We start from the raw sequence: 24,829 nt of genomic DNA on the forward strand, positions 1-24,829 counted from the left end.
CAGCAAATTCTGGAAAAAAACGTTTTTCTTCATCTTAAAACTTTTTTTTTTTTAAACTAATAATGACTTTGAAAGAAGAGGCTTAATTTGGGGGTGAGTAAAATCAAAATAAATTATTGACTTGAGGGTCTGTGTTTGGTAAGAATAGATAATTAGCTTAAATAAGCAGCAAAAGGTTAGTTTTGATTATGTAGCTTCTGTCAATATTGTTTTTTGTCTGTTTTACCTCAATTTGAACAGATAAGTTTGCCCACATGCTGGACATGCCTCAGAACACATGAATAGCCCATACTAGATCTTAGGAACATGGATCTTTGAGTCACTTTAGAGTAAGTTCTTATATAAATATCCCCAGCCTTTTGAGAACCGGGCTCATTAAAGGATGCGTATGTAGGGCCAGTACCTACTGGCAATTGTGTTCAGGGAAATGGGATTGACTTGGCCTTTCATCCTTTGGTCATAATTTTAAAATATGGGAGTAAAAAACAACAAAGAATTGAATGGACTCTTAAAACAATGAAAGAGCATTTATCATTTGTCCCTTGAATGTAGAATTTGTTTTTGATTTCATAATTCTGCTGGTAAACGTGACAGTTAAAATGGTGTATTATATATATATATTATAATTTAGAAATACCATTTTATAATTTTACTATTCCAAGGTGTCATAATGCATTTAAATTTGGGATTTGGGTGGAGTATTATGTTTAACTGGAGTTGTTGTCAAGTATGAATCTCTCAGGAAAAAAAAAAAACCCGTTTTAAAAAGCAATCTGATTCTTAGCTCTTGAAACTATTGTTACTTAAATTTCCAATAGTTAAAAATTTTAAATTTTTAAATTAGAATTGCCAATACTTTGACCTTTGAGAAGGGTTTCTTAGAAATACATTTAGTAATGTCCCCAAGACATTAGTCTTACATTGAAACTTTTTTCTTTAAAACATGGTATTGGTGGTTAACTTTTACACAGTTCTGAGTACTGTCAATAACTGGAAAGTATCTTGAGATATCAGTGGAAAGCTAAACAGTCTAAATTTAGCATGAAATACTTCTTTTTCATTCAGAAAAAATATCAGATTTTTTCAAGGTCAAAAATAATTTAAAAATTAAAAAAATGGTCTTTTTGAAATTATCTGCATAAAGGTTTTTGCTTCATTATTAACATAACTTGAGACAACATAGAAATGAAAATGAACATTTGTTAGTAAAAGAGCAATTATCTAGCTCCTGGTAGTGATTTAATCTCTCACCTGGTCTTTAGAACTTCCATCAAGACAACAACTCTATTTTTTTCCAGAGTGTGTGATGTGAAATCACACTCTTGTCTTTTTGTCTTTGTGGCAGAAGTTGGGTATTTATGGTAATGAATAAAAAATCTAGATCTCTTTTTAGAAGAAAGATGGTGATGATGGAAGCAAGTATAATGGTACTTGGTACTTAGCCACATTTCAAAGCATGCCGGTACAAATTTAAATGAAAATTAAGAAAGTCAAATAGGAAATGAGAAAAAAAAACTACTAGAAACACATAAAACAATAACAATATAACTAACAACTTCCTTTTTTTTTTTTTTTTTTGGTTTTAGACAGAATTTCCCTCTTGTTGCCCATGCTGGAGTGCAATGGCACAATCTTGGCTCACTGCAACCTCCACCTCCCGGGTTCAAGTAATTCTTTTGTCTCAGGCTCCCCAGTAGCTTGGACTACAGGCACATGCCACCAAGCATGGCTAATTTTTGTATTTTTAGTAGAGAGAGGGTTTCATCATACTCATCAGGCTTATCTCAAACTCCTGACCTCAGATGATCTACCCACCTCAGTTTCCCAACATGCTGGGATTACAGGCATGAGCCACAGCACCTGGACAACAACTTTATTTCTTTAAGCAATTATTTTAAATATAAGTTAATTAAACTACTTAATAAAATGAAATGTAATTTTAGGACTTTGGAAGGCAAGGTAGGCTGATCACTTGATCCCAGGCGTTCAGGACAGGCCTAGGCAACATGGCAAAACTCTGTCTCTATAAAAAATACTGTCTTTATAAAAACTCTGTCTCTATAAAAAAGCTAGCTTGGTGTGATGGCACATACTTGTAATCCAGGTATTTGAGAGACTGAAATGAGATAATCAGCAGAGTTTGAGAGATTCAAGCAGCAGTGAAATGTGCAAATCAGCCTAGTTGACACAGTGAGTTCCATTCTGAAAAATAAATGAGGCTGGGCATGGTGGCACATGCCTGTAATCCTGGCCTTTTGGGAGACTGAGGCAGGCAGATCACCTGACATCAGGACTTAAAGACCAGTCTGGTCATCATGGTGAAACCCCGTCTCCACTAAAAATACAAAAAATTAGCCGGGTGTGGTGGCAGGCACCTGTAATCCCAGCTACTCAGGAGGCTAAACCAGGAGAATTGCTTGAACCCAGGAGGCAGAGTTTTTAGTGAGCAGAGATTGCACCATTGCACTCCAGCCTGGGAAACAAGAGTGAAACTCCATTGCAAAATAAATAAATACATACATAGGCTGGGTACAGTGGCTTATGCCTGTAATCCCAGCACTTTGGGAGGCTGAGGTGGGCCAATCAGAAGATCAAGAGATCAAGACCAGCCTGGCCAACATGGTGAAACCGCTTCTATATTAAAGACACAAAAATTGGCCGGGCATGGTGGCATGTGCCTGTAATCCTAGCTATCAGGAGGCTGAGGCAGGAGAATCACTTGAACCCGGGAGGTGGAGGTTACAGTGAGCTGAGATGATTGTACCACTGCACTCCAGCCTGGGGGACAGAGTGAGACTCTGCCTCAAAAAAAAAACAAAAATAAATAGATAAATAAATAAAAATAGATAAATATATATAAATAAATAAAATTATATATATAAAAAAAGGAGGCCAGGAATGGTGGCTCTTGCCTGCAATCCCAGCACTTTGGGAGGCTGAGGTGGAAGGATCATGAGGTCAGGAGTTTGAGATCAGCTTGACCAATATGGCGAAACCCCGTCTTTACTGAAAATACAAAAAGTAGCTGGGCTTAGTGGCACGCACCTGTAGTCTCAGATATTCAGGGGGCTGAGGCAGGAGAATCGCTTGAACCTTGGAGGTGGAGGTGGCAGTGAGCCAAGATTGCACCACTGCACATCAGCCTGGGCAACAGAGCAAGACCCTGTCTCTCAAAAAAAAAAAAAAAATAAATAAATAAATAAATAAATAAATAAAGGAAATAGAATGCCTGTATGGTTTTTTAAAAAGCATACAGTATGCTGCCTACAAGAGATTCATTTAAACATTGAGTCAAATAGGCTGAAAGTAACAATGAAAAAAATGTATATTCCATGAAAATAGGAACCACGATTGAGTGAGGTGGTCATAATTATATTAGACATAACATGTTTTAGTCAGGTAGTACCATGAGACAAAGATTGATGTTATATTATGTTAAAGTAAGTTGATTTACCAGGAATCTATAACTATAATATTTATGTATCTATATGTATATGTGTATATAACATCAGGGCTCCAAAATATAGAAAGCAAATATTGACAAAACTGAAGCAAGACATACATAGCAACATAATTGTAGACATCAAAACCCCATTTGCAATAATAAATAGAAAATTTAGATAAAAAATAAGAAACAGAAAACTTAGACAACATTAAAGACTATATTAATTATTTTGCATATAGAGGAATATTTGAGAGTGCATAATTTATAAAGAAAAAAGGTTTATTTGGCTCACAGTTTCGCAGACTGTATAAGTGTGTGCCAGCATCTGCTTCTGGTGAGGATTTCAGGAAGCTTAAAATCATGGTGGAAGGTAAAGAGTAACTGGACATATTATATGGTAAGAGACAGAGCAAGTGTGAGGTGAAGAAGGCAGGTTCTTTTAACGAACCAGCTCTCATTTGAATTAATAGAGTGTAAATTTTTTGGTTACCAGGAGGATGTACCAAGCCATTCATGAAAAATTTGCCCCCATGACCCAAAGGTGTCCCACCAGGTCCCACATTCAACACCGAGGATTTATATTGCAGAATGAAGTTTGGACATCATAGACATCCAAACCATATTATAGACCAATTATGCTTCACAGACACATACAAAACTCTCCAGTCAAAACCGAGATAATGCACAATATTCTTATTTGCATCTGATGTATTTTGTTATGGCACATAGCAGGTTTTATTAAATTTTAAAATACTGACTGGGTACAGTGGCTCTTACCTATAATCTTAACACTTTAGGGGACCAAGGTAACAGGATCCACTGGGGCCAAAATTTCAAGACCAGCCTGGGCAAAATAGTGAGATCCTAACACTATAAACAAGCAAACAATTAGCCAGACATGGTAGTGCATGTCTGTAGTCCTAGCTACTCAGAAAACTGAGGTGAAAGGGTCACTTGAGCCCAGGAGGTGGAGGCTACAGTAAGCCCAAATTATGCCACTGCACTGCAGCCTGGGAGATGGTAAGATCTTGTCTCAAAACAACAATAAATCAATTTGAAAGACTAAAATTATACACACTGCATATTTTCTTTTTTCTTTTTTTTTGGTTTTCTTTTTTTTCTTTTGGAGACGGAATCTTGCTCTGTCGCCCAGACTGGAGTGCAGTGGCATGATCTCGGCTCACTGCAAGCTCCACCTCCCAGGTTCAGGCCATTCTCCTGCCTCAGCTTCCCGAGAAGCTGGGACTACAGGTGTCTGCCACCTCGCCCGGCTAATTTTTTGTACTTTTAGTAGAGAACAGGGTTTCACCATGTTAGCCAGGATGGTCTTGATCTCCTGACTTTGTGATCCTCCTGCCTCAGCCTCCCAAAGTGCTGGGATTGCAGGCAGAGCCACAGTGCCCGGCCTTCTTTTTTTTTTTTTGAGATGGAGTTTCACTCTTGTTGCCCAGGCTGGAGTGCAGTGGCATGATCTTGGCTCACCGCAACCTCGGCCTCACAAGTTCAAGCAATTCTCCTGCCTCAGCCTCCCAAGTAGCTGGGATTACAGGCATGCACCACCACACCCGGCTAATTTTGTATTTTTAGTAGAGATGGGGTTTCTCCATGTTGAGGCTGATCTCAAACTCCTGACCTTGGGTGATCTCCCTGCCTCAGCCTCCCACAGTGCTGGGATTACAGGTGTGAGCCACCGCGCCTGGCCATACACTGTGTATTTTCTAACAAAAACTGAATTAAACTAGGAATTAAAAACAAAAGTCAAACTGGCAAATTCAAAAATATGTATATATAAAACACTTCAATACATTTTTGCTCAGGGGTCAAAAAATTTTATTTTTCAAAAATGTCAATACAACCTACCATTAAAAGATGATACAAAGTTGTTTGTCAGAAATATTTATTTATTTACAGAAACAGCATTGATTATTGATTAGATACATATCGTTATGGATTAGGGTATGGGATATAGTGTCCAATGTGGTAGTATTAGTTTAATTTATACCTACTTGTGGCAATAGTGAACAGTTTCAATAGATGAATACATAGTTCAAAGGGAGGAGGAATAACTGCACGTTTATTTTAATGTCTCTCTGAGTTTGATAACCAAAAGGACTTGCATTTTTTAGATAAAAGTTTTTTATTTCCCAAATCTCAAGATCTAAATTCAAAATTTGGAGCTGCACATTTAGGGCCTGAATGGTTGGAGTAGCAACAGGTGTTAGCCGCACATTTGTGAGCACTTTGGCAAGAGGAGGAAGGGGAAAGTGGAGATTCTCCTGTCTCTGAGACTATTCAATGCACACATGTTGTTCCGGTTGAGTTTCTGGGCTACATAGTTCCTGTATCAATTTCAGTCTGAACATACAAGAGTCATTGAAAGAGGTGAAATGATTGATTGCTGCCCTGTGAAGTTTGTAGAAATGTGGTCTAGCCTCTCTAGAAGTGACTGTATAGGACTATAGATACCATCTAGGCAGAGACACAATTCTGCCTGCATATTTAGGGTACAGCATGCACTTTGCTGCACAACTTTGAGATGACCAGAAGCCTAAGAGGGAAAGTCCCCTCTAGAGAAAATTCTGGTTGGCACCTTATGTGTTTATATCATGTCTGGTAATTCTAGACAGTGTTTGGAAACAATAATTAAACAAAAAATTTTCTCCACCCCAGAGAAACTTCACAATAACAGAATAGAAAGAAAATTTTTGTTATACAATTGAACTTGAATGTGACATGGATCTTCATCAATCTGCTTAAGAGACTGCAGAGACAGAAAGATGGTCACTATAATTAGACCACAAGTAGAAGAATTTTCAGTACCGTGTCATACATAGTTCATCCTAAATTCACCTGGAGATTGAAGAGGCCATCTGTGTATGCTAATTACTTATATTCAACGACAAAACACTTTTCACATCTTCATAATAGGATGTAGTTTAGCAGCTTGAAGCCAGGTGTCTGCTGAAGGTAGGCTTTCACTCTGCTGCAAAAATGGTTGAATAGGGTTCTATCTTTTTGGCTACTTACATTTTAGAATAGTGGCTCTGTACTCCCTGGCACTGGGCTACAGCACTCCTGCTTGCTTTCTCCTGGTTGCTAGTGTCCTCTCTTGACCTCTACCATCTGCCACTGAGACACAACCCACAGCACAGCTCACATTTTATATGAATCCCATTTGCCACGCAGCACTCTAGTGTCACATCAGAGAGTGAGGCCTAAGCTGCAGGAGGAGAGCCTGCAGGCCTTCTGGGTAGAATTACACCTTCACAATAATGAGAAAGTGAGCAGTGTTTCAGCTTCAGTTTCTGTGTATAGAGATGACAAGGAAAAGATAATGCTGAATTTTCAGCATGAGTCCAGATAGTGATAGCTGCAAAAATTCTCAGTGTGACAGCCCACCTTATTCTGACACCATGGGATACTAATAGGTCTTCTGAAACACACACCTGAAGCATTGGAGAGAAAAATGAGATCTTGATCTGAGCAAGATTATTTTCATAGAGAAACTTTATAAAGATCTAAGAAAAAGCTCAGATTAGATATGATTGATCAAGTCAGTCAAAAAATATTCCCCTAAAAGCAATTTCTCTCTAAACACCCAAAGTGCACAGCTACTCTTAGCATGAGAAATATGAGCTTCAGGAAAAAAGAGGGTAGATTTTTCAGAAGAATTTTATAACTTTTTTTTCCACCTTTGGTGCTCTCTCATCTCCTAGCCAGTGAATGCAGTTCTATATTGAAATACATCTGACAACTTCCAACAACACTTTTTGATGAAGAAATAGAATCTGACTGTTTTCATAGAGTGGAATGTATTAGAACTTGTAACATAGCTAACTGAATAGCTATTATTGTTTTTGGGTGGCCACATCACCTGTCTTTACTTTTCCTGTAATAGCAGCATTCCAATTTAGTGCAATAAAAGATACTAAAGTTGTGTTTATTGATAATTATCCCTATTGAATAAAGTAATAAACATGTCACATTAATATCTACTGTAACAATTTGGTAGTAAATTTTCTTTGGATATTAGGTATAAGTATCTAAGTATTAACAATTTTTATGAACTAGTCATAATATATGTAGCATTTTTTAAAATTGCAACTATAGCCAGGTGCAGTGTCTCACATCTATAATCCCAGCAGTTTGGGAGACCGAAGCGTGCAGATCATGAGGTCAGAAAGTTTGAGACCAGCTTGGCCTACATGGTGAAACCCTGTCTCTACTAAAAATACAAAATAAATTTAGCCGGGCATGGTGGAGTCCGCCTGTTGTCCCAGCTACCCAGGAGGCTAAGGCAGAAGAATTGCTTGAACCCAGGAGGCAGAGGTTGCAGTGAGATGCGATTGCAGCACTGTGGTCCAGCCAGGACAAAAAAGCGAGACTCTGTCTAAAACAAAAAAACAAAACAACAAAAAAATTCAACTATATTTCAGTTAAAACAATTTATATTTCAAAAGTATAAATAACAATGTTAAAATAACAATTTAAGTGATTCATTCAAAGTAAGTATTGTGGCTTTATGTTCATATGATGTAGAAAATACTGTTTACAGGTCACGCCTGTAATCCCAGCACTTTGGAAGAGTGAGGCGGTTGGATCACCTGAGGTCAGGAGTTCAAGATCAAGCTGGCCAACATGAGACTCCATCTATACTAAAAATACAAAAACTTAGCCAGGCATGGTGGCACATGCCTGTAATGCCAGCTACTTAAGAGGCTAAGGCAGGAGAATCACTTGAACCTGAGAGGCAGTGGTTTCAGTGATCCAAGATCATGCCACTACACTCCAACCTGGATGACATGGTGAGAATCTGTCTCAAAAAAATAAAATACTGTTTAATGTATATGAATGCAATTTGTCTACAAACCCTACACATAACTATGCTAATTGTTCTGAAGTAATAAATAGAAAGCAAGATACAACTACAGACTCTACTGTTCAGTTTATGCACTGAACTGTTTTTGCTTTTGCAGTATAAGTACTTCAGCCTGCAAATATTGGATAATTACCTTGGATAATCAGGTTTCTTTCAAAGAAACTTAGTATCTTTCAGTCTTTATCATTCTGTATTGCAAAATTTAATCCTATCTTTGTGCTAAGCATCTGTGTGCTCTTAAAATGAGCATTTATCTAAACAATCTGTGTCTACTTTAGAGGACTAAAAATGAAAAAAATAAAATTTTCAGAAGCAAAAAGAAAGCAAAAAATCTGAAGTACTAGATAAAGATAATCTGGAGTCTGAAAAAATGACAAAAGGTTTATTTCACTGTTAATATAATTTACATATATTTCAAAAAAGCAGAGAAAAATATCTACATATAATCAAAATGCCTTAAGAAAAGAGAGAATAGCAAAATAGTTTTTGATACTTTTTAAAGAATTTTTGAACCTTGGACATCTGAATTTTGCACACTGTATGCACTTAAGATGATGCTTATGGGGGAAAAAGCACAAGAGAGAATGATGTTATAAAAAAATCCATGCATGCAAAAGACCTTTGCAACAGAATAGAGAGACCAGAAATAATGCCACCCTCCTACAACCATCAGATTTTTGACAAACCTGACAAGAGAAAAGTGGGAAGAATTCTCTCTTTAATAAATGATGCTGGAATAACTACCTAGCACTATGTAGAATACAGAAACTTGACCCCTTCATTTCACCATATACAAAAATCAGCTCAAGATAAATTAGAGACTTAAATGTAAAACTTAAAATTATAAGAAACCCTGCAAGATAACCTCAAAAATACTGTTCTAGACATAGAAACTGACAAAGACTTGATGATGAAGCTTCCAAAAGCAATCACCACAAAAGCAAAAATTGAGAAATGGGACCTATTTAAACTAAAAAGCTTCTTCACAGCAAAGGAAACTGTGAACAGAGCAAAGAGATAACCTACAGAATAAAAGAAAATATTTGCAAACTTTGCCTCTGACAAAGGACTAATATCCAGAACTTATTAAGAGCTCAAACAAGTTTACAAGAAAAAAACCAAACAACCTCATTAAAAAGTAGAAAAAAAAATGAACATATTCTTTTCAAAAGAAGACACATGTGCAGTTAACAAGCATGTGAAAAAAATGCTCATTGCTAATTATTAGAGAAATTAAAAGAAAAACCACAATGAGATACCGCATCACACCCATCAGAATGGCTATTTTTTAAATGTCAAAAATAACAGATTCTGGCAAGGTTGCAGAGAGAAGGGAATGCTTATACTCTGCTGGTGGGAGTGTAAATTAGTTCAACAACAGTAAAAAGCAGTGTGGGGATTCCTCACAGAACTAAAAACAGAATTATCATTTGACTCAGGAACCTCATAATTGGGTATATACCCAAAGAAATATAAATTTTTATAAAGACATATCCACATGAAGTGCTATTCACAATAGCAAGGATATGAACAGGCCCTGAATGGCTATCTGTGATAGACTGGATAAAGAAAATGTGGTATAGTCAGATGCAGTGGCTCACGCCTGTAATTGCAGCACTTTGGGAGGCTGAGGCAGGTGGATCACGCAGTCAGGCATTTGAGAGCAGCCTGGCCAACGTAATGAAACCCTGTATCTACTAAAAATACAAAAAATTAGCCAGGTGTCATGGCAGGCACCTGTAATCCCAGCTACTCATGAGGGTGAGGCAAGAGAGTCACTTGAACCCGGGAGGCAGAGGTTGCAGTGAGCCAAGATCACGCCAGTGCACTCCAGCCGAGGCAACAGTGTGAGACTTTGTCAAAAAAAAAAAAAAAAGAAGAAGAAGAAAGAAAAAAAAAAGAAAAACGAACTGGACCTTTAATAACTTCCTCTTTCTGGCTTAATATTAGCCTTAGCTTGGAGTCTCTTGGTTAAGGCTTTAATTTCCATGTCAGAGGTATTCACTTGGTGTTGAAACTAACTGAAAAATCCAGCAAAACTACTCAAACAAAGTGTTTATGTAAGGGAAGGAAATTTTAAGGTGCTCACTTTTTTTAAATTTTTTTTTTGAGATGGAGTCTCGCTCTGTCACCCAGGCTGGAGTGCAATGGCACAATCTTGGCTCACTGCAGCCTCCACCTCCTGTGTTGAAGCCATTCTCCTGCCTCAGCTTTCCAAGTAGCTGGGACTACAGCCACGAGCCACCACACTTGGCTAATTTTTGTAATTTTAGTTGAGACGGGTTATCGCCATTTTGGGCAGGCTGGTCTCAAACTCCTGACCTGAAGTGATCAACCCACCTAGGCTTCCCAAAGTGTTGGGATTACAGTCCTGAGCCAGTGTACCTGGCTAAGATGCTTGCATTTTATAACTCCATAAGAAAAGCAAATATATCTATTTATTTCAGACAATATATGTATTATTTTATTATTTCTATTAAAAATAATGTAGTAAAAAACTAGTCATATGAGAAAACTTGTAGAAGAGACCATGTTTCATCACATATAATTTAGCATTTAATTCAGAAATCAAGACAACATGATATAGAACTGAGATATTCACTGTCACAAATTTACCCTGCAAAAAGAGGAACTGATGTTTTGACAAGTCTATGTAACTCATCAATTATCTACCACATTTTCCTGTGGAAATATGTTTATTGTCTACAGTCAAAACGGAAGAGAGATTTTCTTTCTTTCTTTCTTTTTTTATAGGTTCAAGCAATTCTCTGCCTCAGCCTCCCAAGTAGCCAGGATTACAGGTGCCTGCCTTGGATAATTTTTATATTTTTAGTAGAGACAGTTTTCACCATCTTGGACAGGCTGGTCTTGAAATCCTGACCTCGTGATGCACCCACCTCATTCTCCCAAAGTGCTAGGATTATAGGTGTAAGCCACCGCGGTTGGCCGATAGCTAGCATTCTTAAAGCTAAGGCTTGGAATTCTGTTTGAAATCACTCATCCATAAAAAACACACCTGGCCAGGCATGGTGGCTCATGTCTGTAATCCCAGCACTTTGGGAGGCTGAGGCAGGCAGATCATGAGGTCAGGAGTTTGAGACCAGCATAACCAACATGGTGAAATCCATCTCTACTAAAAATTAAAAAATTAGTCGGGCATGGTGGCATGATGCCTGTAATTTCAGCTACTCAAAAAGCTGAGGCATGAGATTCCCTTGAACTCAGGTGGCAAAGCTGAGACCATGCCACTTGTTGGGGTGATCAGACCCAACTCAAGGCCATGGTGGCTATGAAGTCCAGTGGAGTCAAAGGAGTGAGAAAAGACAGGTTAAGAGTACATAAGGTGGGTCCAGAGGGCCAACACTGGTATGGAAACTGCGAGGGCCCCGAGCTTTGGGAGACCACACTACTTATTGGTGATCAAACAAAGAAGCAGGTGGTGAGGATGTGTGGATGTGGGGGTAAACAGGTGAGGACGTGAGGACGTGGGAGTAGAAAGGCAGCAGTGCATCAAACGTAGCTGTGATGGTTTATCATTTTCTGTGATCCATATAGAATATGCTCTGCTGCTTGAGATAATGGAGAACATGTTTATGAGCCTGGGAGAGCAACCAACAAGTCTGTGCACATTCTAGAGGCCATGAGGGGTTTTGTGCCCTGAGCCCTGGATTCCATCCAAGCCATGAGGGATTTTATGCCCTGGGCTTAGATTTGTGTTGTGGCAAGGCAGCTTTCCACCATTTGGCACAGAGCTTGTTGTTGCAAAGGCCATGAGGGTTTTAAACCCTGGACCCAGGACATCTTCCAAGACTCTTTTATATTATGACAGACAAGCCAGTCCTGCCTCAGCTCTTCTACCAACACCACTGCACTCCAGCCTGGTTGACAGAGTGAGACTCCATCTCAAACAAAAATGAACAAACAAACAAACAAACAAACAGAAAAACACCTGAAAATATTCCTAAGTTTACTCTGGGAAAGAAAAAGGTAAATAAGAATTATTAACCAATAGAATATATGATTAAATACTAATTTTTGAAACTCATCTCTATTATGTTCTTTGTAAATATTTTCTTACCTTTCAGCCCCTACTAATAAAATGCAAATTACAGTAAAAAAACTGATGCAGCTTGGTGCAGTGGCTCGTGCCTGTAATCACAACACTTTGGGGGCGAAAGCAGGCAGATCACTTCACACCAGAAGTTTTGGAGCAGCCTGGTCCCTCTCTACTAAAAATACAAAAACTAGCCAGGCGAAGTGTTGTGCACCTAGCTACTTGGGAGGCCGAGGAATGAGAATCACTTGAACCCAGGAGGGGGAGGTCGCAGTGAGCCGAGATCAAGCCACTGCATTGCAGCCTGTGTAACAGAGTGAAACCATCAAAAAAAACAAAAACAAAAACAAGAAAAAACAAGAAAACGAAAAAACCTGAGGTCAAAATAAGTAAAGAAATCTTTTCAGTGTACAGATCCAATCATCCACCCCATCCTGTTCACTTACACTCTCAATAACCACCCTCCCAGGAGACACTGCTCTATGCTCCATTGAGCGCTCCAGGTGTATTTTACTTTGTAAGTTTTTACGCCATCTCACTAGGTTCAATTTTTTTGTCTTTTGGAGTTTTTTATTTTTATTACAAAATTTTCACTATTTTTATTTCACTGTTTTTCTGTCCGCATTCAGGAAAATCCAGGGGGCAGAAATTATTTGTTTCCCCTCAATACCAGCATCTGATTGGCTGACCAGCAATGTGTATCCAAAAAATGGGAGCTAGGTTGAGTGAAGACAATCTTCATGTTTCAAGGGGTTAGCTTAAAAAAAAAAAAAAAGTGCACCAGGAGATGCCTTTCAGCTCCAAGGCTGCCAACTGCTCCCTTGAGAGGTTACACTTCATACTTCAGGTGGTCCTATGGGAGAAAATGACCCAAGAACTAATAGTCACTAGACACTCTAGCAGACATAGCCATGGTGGGTATCTTGGTTTATCCCCAGAAAGTACTAAAACCCAGGCCCAGAAAAAAATACTGAAGCATAGCTGAGGAGACATCACCCTATAAAGTTTCCAAAGGGTAATCTTAACCTAAAAACATTCTGGTAAGTTCTCTGGAAAAATAAAAGAAAAAGAGGGACAGATATTTTTACAATACAGTGTCAGGGGACTATTCTTTGCTTTCTTCTCAGGGAAAATATTTACAAACAGAAAAAAATCTCTTCAATACTGTTATGCCATGCTTTTTATAAAATGATTAATTGAGGAACATGGGGTACACTTGAGGCCTTGCTTGGGACACATGTGAAAAATGCCAGGGAAAATCAGTCCCCTGTGGGGTGTGAAAATAATTAAGTGGCAGGCAATTAGACTGAGGAGGATATAGTCCTAGGATTCATACTTCTAAAAAAAAAATCTAAACTCAAGTGCATTTTTTGGTAAATTACTACATTAGGGAAATAAAATTCAAGCTTAAACAACTATAAAGTACCACTGAAGCTCTAATTAAAAAACCAGGAAATTTCCACCTTGATTGTACAAATTAAGAAACTACATAACTGCATCTAACCAATTATTAAATTTTGTTTTCTTCATCATGCACCTTATAAATGTCTTTTCTTCAAGACCCTCCCATGGAGAACAAACTACAAACTATAACTAGCTGGTCTACAATTCTTGAATCTCTTTTTTTGAGGCTGGACGCAGTGGCTCAAGCCTGTAATCCCAGGACTTTGGGAGGCCGAGGCGGGCGGATCACGAGGTCAGGAGATCGAGACCATCCTGGCTAACACGGTGAAATCCCCTCTCTACTAAAAATACAAAAAATTAGCTGGGCGCGGTGGCAGGAGCCTGTAGTCCCAGCTACTTGGGAGGCTGAGGCAGGAGAATGGTGTGAACCCCGGAGATGGAGCTTGCAGTGAGCCGAGATTGCGCCACTGCACTGCAGCCTGGGCAACAGAGCGACTCCGTCTCAAAAAAAAAAAAATTATTTTATATTTTTACAGTGACTCCCATAATTTTTTTTTAGACAGACCCTTGCTCTGTCGCCCAGGCTGGAGTGCAGTGGCATGATCTCAGCTGACAACAACCTCGGCCTCCTGGGTTCAAGCCATTCTCTTTTCTCTGCCTCCCCCATAGCTAGGACTACAGACGTTTGCCATCACACCCAACTAATTTTTGTAATTTTAGTAGAGGTGGGGTTTCCCCATTTTGGCCAGGCTGGTCTTCAACTCCTGACCTCAAGTGATCCGCCCCCATCAGCCTCCCCTAGTCCCTGCACAATCTGGGAGAGACGCCGCACTGCGGGTGCAGAACTGCCTGGAGAGGGCTCCAGGCCAGGGCACAGTCACTGAGCAGGGAAGAGAAAGGAGAGCCGGGGGCCCGGCTGTCAGCACAGCCGCCATCTTATGGCTGAAGGGGACTGAGGCTGAGCTGGGCAAGGAGAACTTGGAAAGCAGATTGTGGAACTGACTGTGGGGAGGCTTGAGTCCTGCCACAGTCATTTTTCCACCAAGGAAGGCTGTGACTGAGTGGGCTACCCAGCCTGGGAAACTGCTTTTTCCATGGAACTGTGCAACCCACAGTTCAGAAGTTTCCACTTGTGAACCCATGCCACTGGAGCCTGAGGTCTGAACCCTGGAGGTGAGCAGATTCTCAACAGCCTCTCTCCTAGAATCTGCTTAAGCCTGCTGAGATCCCAGGGAAGGGGTGTGGGGAAAAGAGAGATCAGACTGTTATTGTGACTATGTAGAAAGAAGTAGACATAAGAGACTCCATTTTGTTCTGTACTAAGAGAAATTCTTCTGCCTTGAGATGCTGTTAATCTGTAACCCCAGCCCCAACACTGCTCCCTGAGACATGTGCTGTGTTGACTCAAGGTTTAATGGATTTAGGGCTATGCAGGATGTGCTTTGTTAAAAAAGTGCTTAAAGGCAGTATGCTTGGTAAAAGTCATCACCATTCTCTAATCTCGAGTACCCAGGGTCACAATACACTATGGAAGGCGGCAGGGACCTCTGCCTAGGAAAGCCAGGTATTGTCCAAGGTTTCTCCCCATATAATAACCTGAGATATGGAATACACTATGGAAGGGGGCAGGAACCTCTGCCTAGGAAAGCCAGGTATTGGCCAAGGTTTATCCCCATATAATAACCTGAGATATGGCCCTGTGGGAAGGGAAATACCTGACCATCCCCCAGCCTGACCCCTGTAAAGGGTCTGTGCTGAGGAAGATTAGGAAAAGAGGAAGGCCTCTTTGCAGTTGAGATAAGAGGAAGGCATCTGACTCCTGCTCGTCCCTGGAAATGGAATGTCTTGGTGTAAAACCCAATCATACATTCTATTTACTGAGATAGGAGAAAACTGCCTTATGGCTGGAGGTGAGATGTGCTGGCGGCAATACCGCTCCTTAATGCACTGAGGTGTTTGTGTAAAGTCAAACATAAATCTGGCCTACGTGCACATCAACGCCTGGCACCTTTCCTTAATTTATTTATGACACAGAGATCTTTGCTCATATGTTTTCCTGCTGACCCTCTCCCCACCATTACCCTATAGTCCTGCCACATCCCCCTCTCTGAGATGGTAGAGATAGTGATCAATAAATACTGAGGGAACTCAGAGACCAGTGCCAGCATGGGTCCTCTGTATGGTCATTGAGGACAAGTCGATGAGAGATTCCCGAGTATGTCTACGGTCAGCCTTGTGGTAAGCTTGTGCGCTCAGAAGAACCTAGGATAACAATGGGAGAAACTGAAAGTAAATATGCCTCTTATCTCAGCTTTATTAAAATTCTTTTAAGAAGAGGCGGAGTTAGAGTCTCTACAGATAATCTAATCACGCTATTTCAAACAATAGAACAATTCTGCCCATGGTTTCTGGAACAGGGAACTTTAGATCTAAAAGATTGGGAAAAAATTGGTAAAGAATTAAAACAAGCAAGTAGAGAGGGTAAAATCATCCCATTTACAGTATGGAATGATTGGGCCATCATTAAAGCAGCTTTAGAACTGTTTCAAATGGAAGAAGACAGAGTTTCAGTTTCTGATGCCCCTGAAAGCTGTGTAACACATTGTGAAGAAGAGGCAGGGATAGAATCCCAGAAAGGGATGGAAAGTTCACATTGTAAATATGTAGCAGTCTGTAATGGCTCAGTCAACGCAAAATGTTGACTACAATCAATTACAGGAGGTGATATATCCTAAAACATTAGAATTATAAGAAAAAGGTCCAGAATTAGTGGGGCCATCAGAGTCTAAACCACGATGGCCAACTCCTCTTCCAGCAGTTCAGATGCCTGTAACATTACAACCTCAAATGCGGGTTAGACAAGTACAAATCCCAAGAGAATATCAAATAGAGAAAGATAGAGTCTCTGTCATGGCGATGCCAATCCAAATACAGCATCCACAATATCAGCTGGTAGAAAATAAGACCCAACTGCCAGTAGCCTATCAATACCGGCCACCAGCCGAACTTCAGTATCGGCCGCCCCCAGAAAATCAGTACAGACACTGTGCCAGGAATGTTTCCAGCACCACAGGGCAGGGTGCTATAGCCTCAGCCACCCCCTATGAGACTTAATCCTACATCACCACCTAGTGGACAGGATGGTGCATTACATAAAATTATTAAAGCAAGAAAAGGAGCTATAGAGGCGTGGCAGTTCCCGGTAATATTAGAGCCGGTACCACCTGAAGAAGGGAACCAAGAGGGAGAGCCTCCCCTAGCTGAGGCCAGATATGAGTCCTTTTCTATAAAAATGCTAAAAGATGTGAAAGAGGGAGTAAAAAGTATGGACCCAACTCTCTTTATTTGAGGACATTATCAAATTCCATTGCTCATGGACATAGACTCATTCCTTATGATTGGGAGATTTTGGCCAAATCGTCACTCTCACCCTCTCATCTTTTACAATTTAAGACTTTGTGGATTGATGGGGCACAAGAACAGGTCCAAAAAAATAGGGCTGCCAATCCTCCAGTTAACATAGATGCAGATCAACTATTAGGAACAGGTCAAAATTGAAACACTACTAATCAACAAGCAATAATGCAAAATGAGGCCATTGAGCAAGTTAGAGCTATCTGCCTTAGAGCCTGGGAAAAAATCCAAGACCCAGGAACCAACTGCCCCTCATTCAGTACTATAAGACAAGGCTCTAAAGAGCCTTACCCTGATTTTGTGGCAAGGCTCCAAGATGCTGCTCAAAAGTCAATTACCGATGAAAATGCCCGTAAGGTCATAGTGGAGTTGATGGCATATGAAAACACCAATCCTGAGTGTCAATCAGCTATTAAGCCATTAAAAGGAAAGGTCCCGGCAGGATCAGATGTAATCTCAGAGTAAGTAAAAGCCTGCGATGGAATTGGAGGAGCTATGCATAAAGCTATGCTTATAGCTCAAGCAGTAATGGGAGTTGCTTTAGGAGGACAAGTTAGAACATTTGGGGGAAAATGTTATAATTGTGGTCAAATTGGTGATCTAAGAAAGAATTGCCCAGTCTCAAATAAACAAAATATAACAACTCAAGCTACTACAACAACAGATAAAGAGCCACCTGGCCTATGTCCAAGATTTAAAAAAGGAAAACATTGGGCTAATCAATGTCATTCTAAATTTGATAAATTGGGCAACCATTGCTGGGAAATGAGAAGAGGGGTCAGCCTCAGGCCCTGCAACAAACTGGGGCATTCCCAGTTCAGCCCTTTGTTCCTCAGGGTTTTCAGAGACAACAACCCCCACTGTCACAGGTGCCTCAGGGAATGGGCCAGTTACCACAATACAATTGTCTCCCACCACAAGTGGCAGTGAAGTAGTAGATTTAAGTATCATACAAGCAGTTTCTCTGCTTCCAGGGGAGCCCCCACAAAAAATTCCCAGAGGGGTATATGGCCCTCTGCCTGAAGGGACTGTGGGACTAATCTTAGGAAGATCAAGTCTAAATCTAAAGGGAGTTCAAATTCATACTGGTGTGGTTGATTCAGACTACCAAGGTGAAATTCACTTGGTTATTAGCTCTTCAATTCCTTGGAGTGCCAGTCCAGGAGGCAGAATTGCTCAATTATTACTCCTGCCTTATATTAAGGTTGGAAACAGTGAGATAAAAAGAACAAGAGGGTTGGGAAGCACTGATCCAACAGGAAAGGCTGCATATTGGGCAAGTCAGGTCTCAGAGAGCAGACCTGTGTGTAAGGCCATTATTCAAAGAAAACAATTTGAAGGATTAGTAGACACTGGAGCAGATGTCTCTATCATTGCTTTAAATCAGTGGCCAAAAAATTGGCCTAAACAAAAGACTGTTACAGGACTCATCGGTGTAAGCACAGCCTCAGAAGTGTATCAAAGTGCTATGATTTTACATTGTTTAGGGCCAGATAATCAAGAAAGTACTGTTCAGCCAATGATTACTTCAGTTCCTGTTAATCTGTGGGGTTGAAATTTATTACAACAATGGGGTGTGGAAATCACTATGCCCACTCAATTATACAGCCCCACAAATCAAAAAATCATGACTAGGTTGGGATATGTACCAGGAAAGGGACTAGGAAAAAATGAAAATGGCATTAAAGTCCCAATTGAGACCGAGAGAAATCAAGAAAGAAAAGGAATAGGGTATCCTTTGTAGGGGCGGCCACTGTATAGCCTCCTAAACCCATTAACTTGGAAAACACAAAAACCGGTATGAGTAAATCAGTGGCCACTACCAAAACAAAAACTGGAGGCTTTGCATTTATTAGCAAAGGAACAATTAGAGAAGAGATATATTGAGCCTTCATTCTCGCCTTGGAATTCTCCTGTGTTTGTAATTCAGAAAAAATCCAGCAGATGGCATATGTTAACTGAATTAAGAGCTCTAAGTGCCATAATTCAACCCATGGGGCCTCTCCAACATGCATTGCCCTCTCCGGCCATGATCCCAAAAGACTGGCCTTTAATTATAGTTGATCTGAAGGATTGCTTTTTTACCATTCCTCTGGTGGAGCAGGATTGTGAAAAATTTGCCTTTACTATACCAGCCATAAATAATAAAGAACCAGTCACCGGTTGCAGTGGAAAGCGTTACCTCAGGGAATGCTTAATAGTCCAACTATTTGTCAGACTTTCGTAGGTCAAGCTCTTCAACCAGTTAGAGACAAGTTTTCAGACTGTTATATCATTCATTATGTTGATGATATTTTATGTGCTGCAGAAATGAGAGACAAATTAATTGACTGTTATACATTTCTGCAAGCAGAGGTTGCCAACACAGGACTGGCAATAGCATCTGATAAGATTCAAACCTCTACTCCTTTTCATTATTTAGGGATGCAGTTAGAAAATAGAAAAATTAAGCCACAAGAAATAGAAAGAAGAAAAGACACATTAAAAACATTAAATGACTTTCAAAAATTGCTAGGGGATATTAATTGGATTTGGCCAACTCTAGGCATTCCTACTTATGCCATGTTAAATTGGTACTCTATCTTAAGAGGAGACCCAGACTTAAACAGTAAAAGAATATTAACCCCAGAGGCAGCACAAATAAGTAGGATAGATCCCTTAGCCCCACTCCAACTTTTGATTTTTGCTACTGCACATTCTCCAACAGGCATCATTGTTCAAAATACTGATCTTTGGAGGGGTCATTCCTTCCCCACAGTACAATTAAGACTTTTACATTGTACTTGGATCAAATAGCTACATTAATTGGTCAGGCAAGATTACAAATAATAAAATTGTGTGGAAAAGACCCAGACAAAATAGTCATTCTTTTAAACAAGGAACAAGTTAGATAAGCCTTTATCAATTCTGGTGCATGGCAGATTGGTCTTGCTGATTTTGTGGGAATTATTGATAATCATCATACAAAAACAAAAATCTTCCAGTTTTTAAAACTGACTACTTGGATTTTACCTAAAATTACCAGACATAAACCTTTAGAAAATGCTCTGACAGTGTTTACTGATGGTTCCAGCAATGGAAAGGCAGCTTACATGGGGCCAAAAGAGTGAGTAATGAAAACTCAGTAACAATCGGCTCAAAGAGCAGAGTTGTTGCAGTCATTACAGTGTTACAAGATTTTAATCAACCTATTAATATTGTATCAGATTCTGCATATGTAGTACAGGCTACAAGGGATGTTGAGACAGCTCTAATTAAATATAGCATGGATGATCAGTTAAACCAGCTGTTCAGTTTATTACAACAAACTGTAAGAAAAAGAAATTTCCCATTTTATATTACTCATATTTGAGCACACACTAATTTGCCAGGGCCTTTAACTAAAGCAAATGAACAAGCTGACTTACTAGTATCATCTGCATTCATAGCAGCTCAAGAACTTCGTGCTTTGACTCATGTAAATACAGCAGGATTAAAAAACAAATTTGATGTCACATGAAAACAGGCAAAAAATATTGTACAACATTGCACCCAGTGTCAAGTCTTACACCTGCCCACTCAAGAGGCAGGAGTTAATCCCAGAGGTCTGTGTCCTAATGCATTATGGCAAAAGGATGTCACTCATGTACCTTCATTTGGAAGATTATCATGTGTTCATGTAACAGTCGATACTTATTCACATTTCATATGGGCAACCTGCCAGACAGGAAACAGTATTTCCCACGTTAAAAATATTTATTGCTGGGTGCGGTGGCTCACGCTTGTAATCCCAGTACTTTGGGAGGCTGAGGCATGTGGATCACCTGAGGTCAGGAGTTTGAGAACAGCCTCAACATGGAGAAACCCCGTCTCTACTAAAAATACAAAATTAGCCAGGCGTGGTGGTACATGCCTGTAATCCCAGCTACTTGGCAGGCTGAGGCAGGAGAATTGTTTGAACCTGGGAGGCAGAGGTTGCGGTGAGCCAAGATCGTGCCATTGCACTCCAGCCTGGGCAACAAGAGCGAAACTCCGTCTCAAAAAAAAAAAAAATTTTATTATCTTGTTTTGCTGTAATGGGAGTTCCAAAAAACAAACAAACAAACAAAAAACTAAAACTGGCAATGGGCCAGAATATTGTAGTTAAGCTTTCCCAAAATTCTTAAATCAGTGGAAAATTACACGTACAACAAGAATTCCCTATAATTCCCAAGGATAGGCCATAGTTGAAAGAATAAATAGAGCACTCAAAACTCAACTGGTTAAACAAAAAGAAGGGGGAGACAGTAAGGAGTGTACCACTCCTCAGATGCAACTTAATCTAGCACTCTATACTTTAAAATTTTTAAACATTTATAGAAATCAGACTACTACTTCTGCAGAACAACATCTTATTGGTAAAAAGAATAGTCCACATGAAGGAAAACTGATTTGGTGGAAAGACAACAAAAATAAGACATGGGAAATAGGGAAGCTGGTAACGTTGGGGATAGGTTTTGCTTGTGTTTCACCAGGAGAAAATGAGCTTCCTGTTTGGATACTACTAGACATTCGAAATTCTACAATGAACCCATCGGAGATGCAAAGAAAAGGGCCTCCACGGAGATGGAAACACCGCAATCGAACAACATCGACTCACGAGATGAACGGAAAGGTCATGTCAGAAGAACAGATGAAGTTGCCATCCACCAAGAAGGCAGAGCTGCTGACTTGGGCACAATGAAGGAAGGTGACACCATTAGCTAAAAAAGAGCCTAGAGAACACAAAGGTGACACAAACTCCAGAGGGTATGCTGCTTGCAGCTTTGATGATTGTATCAACGGTGGTAAGTCTTCCCATTCCTGCAGGAGCAGCTGTGGCTAATTATACCTACTGGGCCTATGTGCCTTTCCCGCCCTTAATTCGGGCAGTCATATGGATGGATAATCCTATTGAAGTATATGTTAATAATAGTGTATGGATACGTGGCCTCACAGATGATCATTGCTCTGCCAAACCCAAGGAAGAAGGAATGATGATAAATATCTCCACTGGACATTGTTATCCTCCTATTTGCCTAGGGAGAGCACCAGGATGTTTAATGTCTGCAATCCAAAATTAGTTGGTACAAGTACCTACCATCAGTACCATCAGTAGATTTACTTATCACATGGTAAGGGGAATGTCACTCAGGCCACGGGTAAATTATTTACGGACTTTTCTTATCAAAGATCATTAAAATTTAGGCCTAAAGGGAAACCTTGTCCCAAGGAAATTCCCAAAGGATCAAAAGACATAGAAGTTTTAGTTTGGGAAGAATGTGTGGCCAGTAGTGCGGTGATATTACAAAACGATGAATTCGGAACTATTATAGATTTGGCACCTCTAGGTCAATTCTACCGCAATTGCACAGGACAAACTCAATCGTGTCCCAGTGCACAAGTGAGTCCAGCTGTTGATAGTGACTTAACAGAAAGTTTAGACGAACATAAGCATAAAAAATTACAGTATTTCTACCCTTGGAAATGGGGAGAAAAAGGAATCTCTACTCCGAGACCAAAAATAATAAGTCCTGTTTCTGGTCCTGAACATCCAGAATTATGGAGGCTTACTGTAGCCTCATACCACATTAGAAATTGGTCTGGAAATCAAACTATAGAAACAAGAGATCGTAAGCCATTTTATACTATTGACCTAAATTCCAGTCTAACAGCTCCTTTACAAAGTTGTGTAAAGCCCCCTTATATGCTAGTTGTAGGAAATAGAGTTATTAAACCAGACTCCCAAACTATGACCTGCGAAAATTTCAGATTGTTTAACTTGCATTGATTTGACTTTTAATTGGCAGTGCTGTATTCTGCTAGTGAGAGCAAGAGAAGGCATGTGGATCCCTGTGTCCATGGACCGACCGTGGGAGGCCTCGCCATCCATCCATATTTTGACTGAAGTATTAAAATGCATTTTAAATAGATCCAAAAATTCATTTTTACTTTAATTGCAGTGATTATCGGATTAATTGCAGTCACAGCTATGGCTGCTGTGGCAGGAGTTGCATTACATTCTTCTGTTCAGACAATAAACTTTGTTAATGTGGCAAAAGAATTCTACAAGATTGTGGAATTCACAATCTGGTAGTGATCAAAAATTAGCACATCAAATTAATGATTTTAGACAGACTGTCATTTGTATGGGAGATAGGCTCATGAGCTTAGAACATCATTTCCAGTTACAGTGTGAATGGAATACTTCAGATTTTTGTATTACACCCCGAGTTTATAATGAGTCTGAGCATCACTGGGACATGGTTAGATGTCATCTACAAGGAAAAGAAGATAATCTCACTTTAGACATTTGCAAATTAAAAGAACAAATTTTTGAAGCATCAAAAGCCCATTTAAATTTGGTACCGGGAACTGAGGCAATCACGGGAGTTGCTGATGGCCTCGCCAATCTTAACCCTGTCACTTGGATTAAGACCATCAGAAGTACTACTATTATAAATTTCATATTAATCCTTGTGTGCCTGTTCTGTCTGTTGTTAGTCTGCAGGTGTACCCAGCACCTCCGAAGAGACAGAGACCATCGAGAACCGGCCATGATAACCATGGCGGTTTTGTCAAAAATAAAAGAGGGAAATGTGGGGAAAAGAAAGAGAGATCAGACTGTTACTATGTCTATGTAAAAAGAAGTAGACATAAGAGACTCCATTTTGTTCTGTACTAAGAGAAATTCTTCTGCCTTGAGATGCTGTTAATCTGTAACCCTAGCCCCAACCCTGTGCTCGCAGAGACATGGGCTGTGTTGATTCAAGGTTTAATGGATTTAGGGCTATGCAGGATGTGCTTTGTTAAACAAGTGCTTGAAGGCAGTATGCTTTTTAAAAGTCATCACCATTCTCTCATATCAAGTACCCAGAGACACAATACACTGCGGAAGGCAGCAGTGATCCATGCCTAGGAAAGCCAGATATTGTCCAAGGTTTCTCCCCATGTGATAGCCTGAGATATGGCCTCATGGGAAGGGAAAGACCTGACCATCCCCCAGCCCCACACCCGTAAAGGGTCTGTGCTGAGGAGGATTAGTAAAAGAGGAAGGCCTCTTTGCAGTTGAGATAAGAGGAAGGCATCTGTCTCCTGCTCCTCCCTGGGCAATGGAATGTCTCGGTGTAAAACCCAATGGTATATTGTATTTACTGAGATAGGAGAAAACCGCCTTAGGGCTGGAGGTGAGACGTGGTAGTGGCAATACTCCTCTTTAATGCACCAAGATGTTTATATACGTGCACATCAAGGCACAGCATATTTCCTTAAACTTATTTATGACACAGAGACCTTGGTTCACATGTTTTCCTGCTGACCCTCTCCCCACTATTACCCTATTGTCCTGCCACATCCCCCTCTCTGAGATGATAGAGATAATGATCAATAAATACTGAGGGAAGTCAGAGACCAGTGCTGGCACATGTTCTCTGTATGTTGAGCGCCGGTCCCCTGGGCCCACTGTTCTTTCTCTATACTTTGTCTCTGTGCCTCTTTCTTTTCTCAGTCTCTTGTCCCACCTGATGAGAAACACCCACAGGTGTGGAGGGGCTGGCCACCCCTTCAGCTGTGTGATAGATAAGTAAAAACAGCACCATCTAATTCATAATGGGAAGGGTGTTTCTTTCCATAAACT

The 24,829-nt window shown here is 40.0% G+C and overlaps 1 pseudogene; it reads left to right on the forward strand.

The window, feature by feature from the left end:
* On the forward strand, nucleotides 1–23,837 carry LOC129020569 (endogenous retrovirus group K member 6 Env polyprotein-like; annotated as a pseudogene).
* The last annotated feature ends 992 nt before the right edge of the window (nucleotides 23,838–24,829 follow it).

This window comes from Pongo pygmaeus, chromosome 20 (genome assembly GCF_028885625.2).
Source record: "Pongo pygmaeus isolate AG05252 chromosome 20, NHGRI_mPonPyg2-v2.0_pri, whole genome shotgun sequence".
Classification (NCBI taxonomy): Eukaryota; Metazoa; Chordata; class Mammalia; order Primates; family Hominidae; genus Pongo; species Pongo pygmaeus.